At 48.4% G+C, this 9,686-nt stretch overlaps 1 long non-coding RNA gene across 1 annotated transcript; it reads left to right on the plus strand.

Moving 5' to 3' along the window:
- Window positions 1-1,380: 1,380 nt before the first annotated feature.
- Window positions 1,381-9,469, plus strand: LOC148108233 (uncharacterized). The gene is made up of 3 exons (XR_015728050.1): window positions 1,381-2,133; window positions 5,901-5,992; window positions 9,345-9,469. It is a non-coding gene; the product is annotated as an uncharacterized LOC148108233 (long non-coding RNA).
- Window positions 9,470-9,686: the final 217 nt, after the last annotated feature.

Raw genomic sequence — 9,686 nt, forward strand, 5'->3', positions numbered from 1 at the left:
GATTAGAGTCAGTTGATGAAGGGCTTTGTCAAATCACATTCTCCAGAGAGGCCTTTGAGTTACAGGGGATCCACTCCAAGGATACCACTGGGTTTGGAAGAATGTAGTCACAGATGGACCTCATGCAGCTCAGAGTTACAGGGGATCCACTCCAAGGATACCACTGGGTTTGGAAGAATGTAGTCACAGACGGACCTCATGCAGCTCAGGTTACTGAGACCTCCAATTCATGAAGGAAGAGATGTAACATGCTTCATCAGGGTTGGTTTTGTTGGTTTGTTTGTTTGGTGGAAGAAGAATATATAGGCTTTGAGGACCCAATTATCTGGAGAAGGACTTGACTCCTCTAGAAGAAAACTAGCTAAGGAAAGTTACCATAAATCATAGATTGGATGGAGAGTGGAATTGACCACGTGACAAGCAAGACTGAAAATACCAGTCTTCAGGAGAGGCAGGATTTGAAGAGGAGTCCCATCATGAAACTCAATGGGGAGTATGGTTGGTTGATGGTCAGGCCCTTGGAATTCAAATTCTGGAGAGATGTAGAGTCCAGAGTCCTGTGCTGTTTGAGCAGTCACATTGATCCACAGAATGGGAAGCACAAAAAGAATGTGGAGACAATATGTTCCACCTAACTTCAGGGTGCTCTCTCATCATTATATCCTCATTACCACCTTGTGAGAGAAGTAAGTCAGATCTGATCCTAGCAGAGACAGTGACTAAGAGAAGGCTCTCGAGTCACCAAGACCTGGGTTTGATTCCTGTCTCTGTGTTACTAGTGGAGGGCTGTTGGGCAGTCTACGTAGCCTGTGTTGGTGGTTCTCCACTCTAGGGACATTTGACAATGTGGAGATTATATATTTTACATATATATATATAATAGAGCACAGAGAAAGAAGGAGAAGCAGACTCCCCACTGAGCAGGGAGCTTGACTCGGGGCTCGATCCCAGGACCCTGAGATCATGACCTGAGCCGAAGGCAGACGCTTAACTGACTGAGCCCCCTGGGCGCCCCACATGGAGATATTTTAGATTGTCACCCCTGGAGGAGTGCCATTAGCATCTAGTGGGTGGAGGCCAGGAATACTGCTAAACAACCTACAATGCACAGGACAGCCTCCCACCGCAAAGAAGTGTTCAGTCCAAAATGTGAGTGGTGCTGCTGTTGAGAAACCCTGGGTCCTATCTGATTCTCAGTCTCTTTGTCTTTAAAATGGGGATATCGACATTATCTCATTGGGTTTTATAAAGAGTAGATTAAGTAACAGTTGACACTGGATCGTCTGTTCTTCCACTATCTCTTCCCCCTCTTTGAGGAACTGCCCTCATCACTACAGCATTAGATTTCCATGGGCCGACTGCCAACAACCCAGAGTCCCTAGCAGGCATTTTGCATAGTGTGACTCAGCCCCTTTGCCACAGTTGACTGGGTCAGGGGTGGACACTGGATCCAAGCTATAGCAGTAAGAATTCTCTCTTCGGGGACCTTGTAATTTGTCCTGAGAGTCGGGTCTGGCCGGTGTCTTGAATGGAGAATATCAAAACCCTGAGTTGTGGTTGGTCGTTTCCTCACAGGTGGGTGGGATGCAGTTTATAACAAAAGAGGAGAATGCAACAATTATGGAAAAAAGGCAGCCCCCTGGCCACACCCTGCCCTTAGCTTCTGTAGGTCATTTCTGCACCTTTGTGAGACTTTCTGCTTACCCTGTCTTCAGTTACGTGTTTCTTGTGCCCAAGGAACAAAAAATAACCACTGATAACATATATAGCAGCACTTAGCATGGTGCACAGGAAGAGTAAGTCCTGAATAAGTGGCAGTTATTATCATCCCATATCAGAAAAAAGTTGAGGCAGAGAGATGAAAGAATTTGTCTCGTGTCACACAGCTCTCGCACGGTAAAGCAGATCTGGGATCCGGGTCTCCCGACATCTAGACTGAGGTTCTGTTTTGTCTATCCTTTAAATCGTGAAATAAAACTTTCAGAATAGTGCATGGGTACATCAGTCCCTATGTACAGTTAAAAATAACTCCAAGGGAACCTTGATGTATCTCACCCAGGACGGGAACCACACAACGGGCTGCTGCTCAGAAGACCTTCCTGAGACTCTCCCCGCTGCGCCTCCCTGCCAGAGGTAACCAATATCCTGTTTGCCGTTGAAACTGTTTTTAATCGTTTTTCCACCTACATATGCATCCCTAAACTGCATGATTTAGTTTTACTTGTTTTGGAACTTTATATAAATGAAACTGTCCATATTCTTTTGTAACTTGTGTTTTTTTTTTCTCCCTACACTGTGTGAGGTTCCTGTGTGCTGTTTCCCTAGCTGTAATCCATTTATTTTCTTTCTTTCTTCCACAATGTATTTATCCAGGCTACTGGTAATGAGCATTAGGTTATTTCCAATGTTCGACCAATGATGTTACTTTGAGCATCCTTGTTTGAATATCCTGGTGCAGGTGTGCAAGGATGTCTCCTGGGTGCGTACGTGCAGTGGACCTACGGTGTTTGAGACCCCCTTTGCTCCACATCCTTGTCAGTTGGTGTTCTTCTCTGGGCAGATGCCAAAACCTGGGGCCACAGGCTGAAGAGAGTACTGTGCAGTGCTGGGGGACGCTGAGAGATTTAAAACAAAGTATCTTCCCTCATAAGCTTAAACATAGGGCTACCATGTGACCCAGAAATTCCACTCCTAGGTATCTACCCAACAGAACTGAAAACATACATTCACACAAAAACTCGTACATGAATGTTTATAGCAGCATTATTCATAATAGCCAAAAGCTGGAAACTGCCTTAAAGGCCGATCAACTGATGAATGGGTGCACAAGATGTGGTCTCTCCAGACAGCGGGATAGATTATTCAGCATAAAGAGGAATGAAATATTGCTACATGTGGCAACATGATGCTAAGTGAAAGAAGCAGCCACAGAAAGCCACATACTACATGATTCCGCTTATAGGAAGTGTCCAGAATAGGCAAATTTGTAGAGACAGAAAGTAGGTGGCAGTTGCCAGGGGCAGGGGGAGGGGAGAAACGAGGAGTAACCCTGATGGGTACAGGGTTTCTTTTTGAAGTGATGAGAAAATGTTGGAATTAGTGATGTTGGTCTCACAAGCTTGTGAAAAACCACTGAGTTAGAGATTGGTCACTGAGGAGAGTTTCATGAAGGGACTGTTTGCAGAAGTGCGAGCAGGGTGAAGAGATCCCTGGTGAAGGGAGGCATTTCAGGGTTGGCAACAGACAGCAGCCATCGCCCCTCACCAGGGGCCTGGGAGGGCAAGGGGAGAAAGTCGTTGCTGGAACCCAGCAAGAGCTGTAGGAGAAGGCTGCTGCGTAGGAGCTGTGGCAGGGAGGGGCCACCTACCCACGGTCCCCTCTCCCGTCTGCCGCTGGCGGGTTGTGGGAGCTTGGGCAACGCAGACCCCATCGTCAGCCTCCTCAGGCCTAGAGGACAGGGGAGAAGGCTGGAGAGTGACTCTGGAGAAGCAAATAGAGACTCTCGGTCCTCATGGACTGGCATTTTGAGTGGAGAAACATACAGAAAAATAAAGGAATGCGATACGCAAACAGGCTGACATGAAAGAAAGCATCTTGGTGTGTGGGTGGGTGTGTGGGGTGAGGGGTATGACGACACTAGATTCGGTGCCTGGGAAGGTCTTTCCAAGGAGAAGGAGGAGGTGCTGTTTAGCTGGGACCTGAAGGATGAGCTGCTGGGTGATGAAGGGGCTATGTATTGAGATGGGGAAGCTTGAGTCAGATTTAGGGAAGGACAGCAAGAACCCCCTCCGGGGTATATTAAAGATAGAACACACACAAACATCAAAGCATAACAATGCCAGTCTGAGTGTGAGTCCATGGGACTCATGGAGAGGCTAGGGTTGCGGGCTGACACCCAGGGCCTGCCTCTCGAAGGCGGGACCTGTGCGGACTGCGCCCTCCCTGGAGGTTACACCGAGGCCGGCCACAGCACACTGGCTCGGGGCCTGCCGCCTGCTCACAGCTCTCCTCCCAGCGCTTATTGGGACTTCTGCCACCTCCCAGGTTCTCCCTTCATAAAGGCAAGAAGGGCCAGGGGAAGGGAGTGTCCTTTCTGAGCACAAGATGTGACACATCGCCTTGAACAGGCAGGAGCTTTATTTAGTCTGATAGCTGGGGTGGCCGCAGGTAGGTCTGCCAACCGTGAAGGGTCCAAAATCGACTTAGAAAAGCACCCGGGCCTGTAACTAATACGGTTGTGCCTCGGAGTACCCAGAGGGCAAAGCAGGCCCAGCATCCCTAGTGGAGCCAAATCAAGACATCAGGAGAGAACGGAGTCGGTAACTAGCACCTTCTGCCTCACTCGGTGGGTCTTGGGGCATCAGTCAGAGTCCACCTTCGGGTGCTTCCAGCGCGCACAGCGTGGCGCATTTCTGTATTTTCTTCCATCGAGGTCTCTCCCCTCTGGCTCCTTGCCCAGCCAGTTGCCCACAGACTGGAAAACAAAGGCTCACTGCCTTCCCCAGAGACCTGGGCTTAAGGGATGGGCCTTGAGCAGGCTGGGCGGATGCTCTGTTGATTTTTTTTCCAAGTGCAGAGAATGTGACAGCCAATTCCTGTTGGAAATGGCTGGTGTTTTCTTTGGAGCACAAAGCACTTTTCCTTTCTCGTGACTGTTCCAGTTCAGGTCATGTTTAGGATGGAGATGATTCTTTAACCTAATTGCATGCCTTCTGGATCTGTGCCTCTTAAGCTTTTGGGGCACCGATCCTACTGCAACCCTGATAAAAACCATAGACCCTCTCCCTAAAACACACGCACGCGCGCACGCACACGCACGCATGACGCACGCACGCACACACGCACCTGTCCCCCATTTAACATTTAGAATCAATCCTAACAGGTTAAGATCCTTCGGGTGAAAGGTGAGTCCTTCCTACTCCCCCCACCTCCCCTTCACCCCTGCCTTCTTTTCAGTCTGGATCTTAAAATCCCCTTTCTTTAGCGTTCTCAGGGGCTAGTAGTTCTTGCTTGGCTTCTGCCTGAATTAATCCCATGTGTTCCGCCGCTGAGGAGCAGGGGCCTTCTCTAGCTTCAGGCGGGTTCTGGCTTGAAGCTCCGGTCCAGTGGCGCTCCAGTTTTTCAAGCAGCAGAGTATTCCAGGGGGATTTGTAAAACTTTTGTCTCATCCGTGCCTAGTTATTACGGCGGGGCCAGACTGCAAGAGTCTCCACAGATTCCGGACGAGGTGGCACAGCTTTGGGTGAGACTAGGGAGACAGGCGTTGTCTGGTTTTGTTAAATTCCAGAAGCAAGTCACTTTGCCAAAATTGCCAAAAATAAAAGGACTGTCTAGACACTTACATATTAGGAGCTCTCCTATGAAGAGGGTCCATCCTGAAGATCATTGATTTACTCTTCAATGGTGAGACAAAAGGGTTCATTTATGTAACAAACGCGTATTACGCACCTGCCGTGTGCCCCGCGGCGTTCTAGGCAGCGGGGGGGGGGGGGGGGGGGGACACGTGGTGAATAAGACAGACAAGGTACCAGAGAATTCTAGGTAGTGACAAGTGCAAGGATGAAAATAAGTACCACGAAGTGATAGATGTGATGGTGGCGCCTCCATGATCAGGGAAGATCTCCCTGAGCAGGTGGCGCTGGAGCTGAAGCCTGAATATTGAAAAGGAAGCATCCATTGGGAGGAGGAGACTCCAGGTGGAGGGAACAGCTGCTGCAGGGCCTTGAGGCTGGAACAAACTGGCGTGTGGGGCGGGGGAAGAAAAGCGCTTGTGGATGGCGCAGGCTGTCGTGGGGAGGAGAAGAAAGGGGAGAGGTAGGCGGTGGGCACATCGCGGTGGGCTTTGCGGGGAAAGACCACGGAGGGTCTAGAGCTGGCGTCTGGTGTGATCTCCTTTGCAGTTTTAGAACTGGCCTCCTGGAGAGAAGCATATTTTTAGAGAGCAAGAGCGGAAGTGGAGGCCACGCGAGGCCGAAGGCGACTAGGGGTCCAGGTGAGTGGGGGGTGGTGGCTTGGACCTCTTGGGGGCGCTGCAGTCAGAGCGAGGAGGACTGTTTTCCAGGTGAACACAAGTGGAGCATAGTGTGTTATAATGCATGGAGGTTAAGATCCCATGGAAACTTCCCCTTAATATATTTGAGAAGGGCCAAGGTTATGGTGTTCTTGCCAGTCCAGGGTTTCCTGTTCATCCCCTTCCAGGAAAAACAATAACAAAGATACAAATCCTCGTTAAGAGAAAGTTGCTTGGCTGTTCTTGTCTCTGCAGAATGTTAATCTCCTTGGCAGGCAAGAGGACGAAAGGAGAGCTGATATGTATTAAGTGCCAACTGCATACCTCGATCTCATGTAATCCCACAATGACCCTGCAAGGCTTTGGATGTTAGCTTCATTTTTTTTTTTTTTTTTTTTGAGATGAGGAAACCTAAGTTCAGAGAGGTTAGGTAAATTGCCTAAGGTCGCATAGCTAACAAGGGGCAGAGCTGAGATCCAAACCCAGTTGTGACTCCAGTTCTTTCCACATCAGCCCTGGCCATGGAGACCAGGTGAGCGCACTGAGGAGCCTGAATGAGCCCGAGACTCCTGGGGTTTTAGCTACTTCTTAGGTGAAAACTGGTCTCTGTTGGGGGTCTGCTGACTTTTCCAGACCATGGGGGTGTGTGGAGTGCAGTGATGTTTAAGAATAGTGTTTTAAGACAGTCCCTGATGGTCAGAAGATTTAATGATTCCAGAGAATCTAATAAAGAAAGAAGAAGTTTGGGTCTTGAGACAAACAGGCTCATTAGCAGTAAATCAGTTTGGGTGAAATCCATTAGGGCTAATTGGAAGGTAAACCCTACGCTGTCTTGACCCTTTTGCAAGGAGAGACTGATGGTGGTTACCCTTGTATCATGGAGGCACACTCAGGGACAAAGACCCTAGTGACAAAGGGATTCTGTGCTGTAAATCCTGCCCCTCCTGCTCTGCGGCCAGTTACGTAGTAGAAGAACTCTGGAAGGTTCTGGAGGGCGCCAAGGTTTCCAGGAAGACCCTGGGCTTGGGCCTGGGCCTCCAGCAGCCTCAGGACTGTGTGTGTCACCTAAGACTCCTCTCTCAGGCCTTTCAGAGCAACCTAGAGCAGACTGGGCCTGGCAGGTTCCACATGGCCTGGCTGCCCAGGACTGTGCCAGAGAAAGGCCGGGGTGACGTTCCCAGGGCCTGCATGTAGGAAGAGCCAGCCCATCACGTCTGGGGTCACAACCAGGGTGACAAAGAGCAACATGACATTGTGACCTTCTCTTTGGTGCTTTTAGCTGTCGTGGGTGCTACCCACTGGGCTGCGAGCTCCACTGAGGTAGGACTGTGTCGTCTTTTTATCTCATTACTTATGCTGTGCTCGAGTGAATTAACTGAGGTTGACTGACAGATACCGTCTGTGTCCTCCAGGCTTTGACATTTCAGCGGGAGTTATAAACCCATCAGGAGGAAGCCAGGGCATTAAGAACAGTATGTTTTGGAATCAGATAGAACTAGAAGCCAGCGCAGGTAGTGAAACCTTGGTTCCCTTATCTGTGGAATGAGGCGATGAGACACGGGTAGCTGGTGGCTGGAAGGATTAAATGAGATGATGCACGCTACGTGCTTGACAGAATTCCCAGCACGTAGTGACCGTCAGAGCAGTACTGGGCACTTTTTACAACCACTCCCAGCGCATTGCACGGTACTTCATATTTCTGTGGGAACTTTTACATTTTTTTGATGGTGGCCCACACCATAACTTTATCGTGTGCGTATGTATCTTTAAATGTAGCGGAAATGTACATTTTATGAAATAATACCCTTACTGTGTGTGATGAATTCTGATAGTCTGTATTCTATCCAATTTTGTTGAAAAAAGTCCTGAAGGGGCAAAGGGGAACTTTTTGGGGTGATGGACAGTTCTAGTTTGATGAGAGTGGTGGTGACACGGTGTCTTTGCCAAAAATCATTGAACTCTATATTAAAATGGTTGTATTTCGTTGCATGTCAATTAGATTTCAGTAGATTTGCAACCCCCTAAATCAGTTTTCTATTGACAGCGCTAAATCCTAACCACCTAGACCACCAGGGATAAATTAATTTTTTATTGAGATACAATTCACATTTCATAAAATTCACCCTTCTAAAGTGACTTTTAGTATATTCACAGAGCAACTGCCACCACAGTCCAATTCCAGAATACTTTCATCGCTCCAAAAAGAAGCCCTGTACCCATTAAGAGTCCCTTCCCATCCCCTTAACCCTAGTCCCTGGCAACCGCTAATCTACTTTCTGTCTCTACGGATTTGCTGGTTTCAGTCTGGTGCAGCCGGGAGAACAGCCTTCGAAGCTACACCAGTTACTGGGCCTCTCAGGGAGGGAACACACCACCCACCACAACCGAGATGTCTCTATTTGGTCCTGGTACTGGGCGGTGAATTCCAAGAGCATCAGAGAGACTTGTGGATGACTCACACCATATGTCCCCACGTCCTTCCTACACTGACTCCAGGCCCATTCAGTCCTCTGGAAATGCCCCTTACTCACTCACTCCCCAGCCTAGTAAAGATATGGACCATGATGCACCCAGCGAAGGAGTGGGGAACGGACTCTCTAAGGGCAATGTGGCAAACCCATCACAGAAATGCAAAGATGTAAGAAAGGTTCAGAAATGTGTCCAGCAAGGTAGGGGTTGGGAGTGGATTTGGAACTGAGGTTGGACAAGAAGAGTAGGCTAACGGTCTGTTACCAGTCTCCTGCAGGACAGGGGACCTGGATGTGACTCATGCCCCATGTCCCTGCCTCTTTCCTACACCAAGGCTCCACCCAGTACTGCAGAAACACTCCTCACTCCCTTCACCCACAGTGCCTTGGAAAGGTGTGCACAAAGAGACACCTGAGGAAAGGAGAGGGTGAGAAGCAAAGGGGCCAAATCTACAAGGTCAGTGAGGCAAACCCACCTGGAAACCTCCATGGCTGGCTCTGCAACCACCTGGAAATGGGTCTGACACAAGGGCTTTCGAAAGAGACGTCGAGTGTCAGCAAGGGCCATGTGGAGAGGTGAGGGGGCAGTGGGAAGTCCTGCAGCTTCGGAAGCCCATTTTCTACCTTTTATTAACAGGAAAGCAGGTAGGACTATGGTGATGTCTAAGGAATGAGTGCATATCAGCCATTTATACAATAAAGTTATCATATGTGACTGTCTATGACAGACCCAAGTCTGGAAGGATTCTTACTAACCTGCCAATAACCTTCAGGGAAAGGAATTTCACTGCTTACAATTTTTTTTTACGATGGCATACTATTAAAAAGATGTATTTTAAATTTATTTTTCATCTATTTTTAAATAGGTAATACATTCACATAGGAAATTTTCCCATTCTTGTCCTCATCTGCAGAGACACCCACTCCTCATGTTAGAGGTAAGTAATGTTTCTCATTTCTTATGTATCCTTCCAGAATTTCTTTATGCATATATAAGTAAATGTATATATTCTTTTTTTCTTTCTTTTTTTTATTTTGGAAAAAGAGAATACATGTGAGCAGGGGCAGGGAGGGGCACAGAGGGAGAGGAAGAGAGAGTGAGAATATTAGCAGGCTCCACACTGAGCGTGGAGCCTGACATGGGGCTTAATCTCAGGATCCTGAGCTCATGACCCGAGTGGAATCAAGAATTAGACACTTAACCAACT

Source organism: Ursus americanus, chromosome 21 (assembly GCF_024610735.1).
Source record: "Ursus americanus isolate L20-20 chromosome 21, mUrsAme1.1.p, whole genome shotgun sequence".
NCBI lineage: Eukaryota > Metazoa > Chordata > Mammalia > Carnivora > Ursidae > Ursus > Ursus americanus.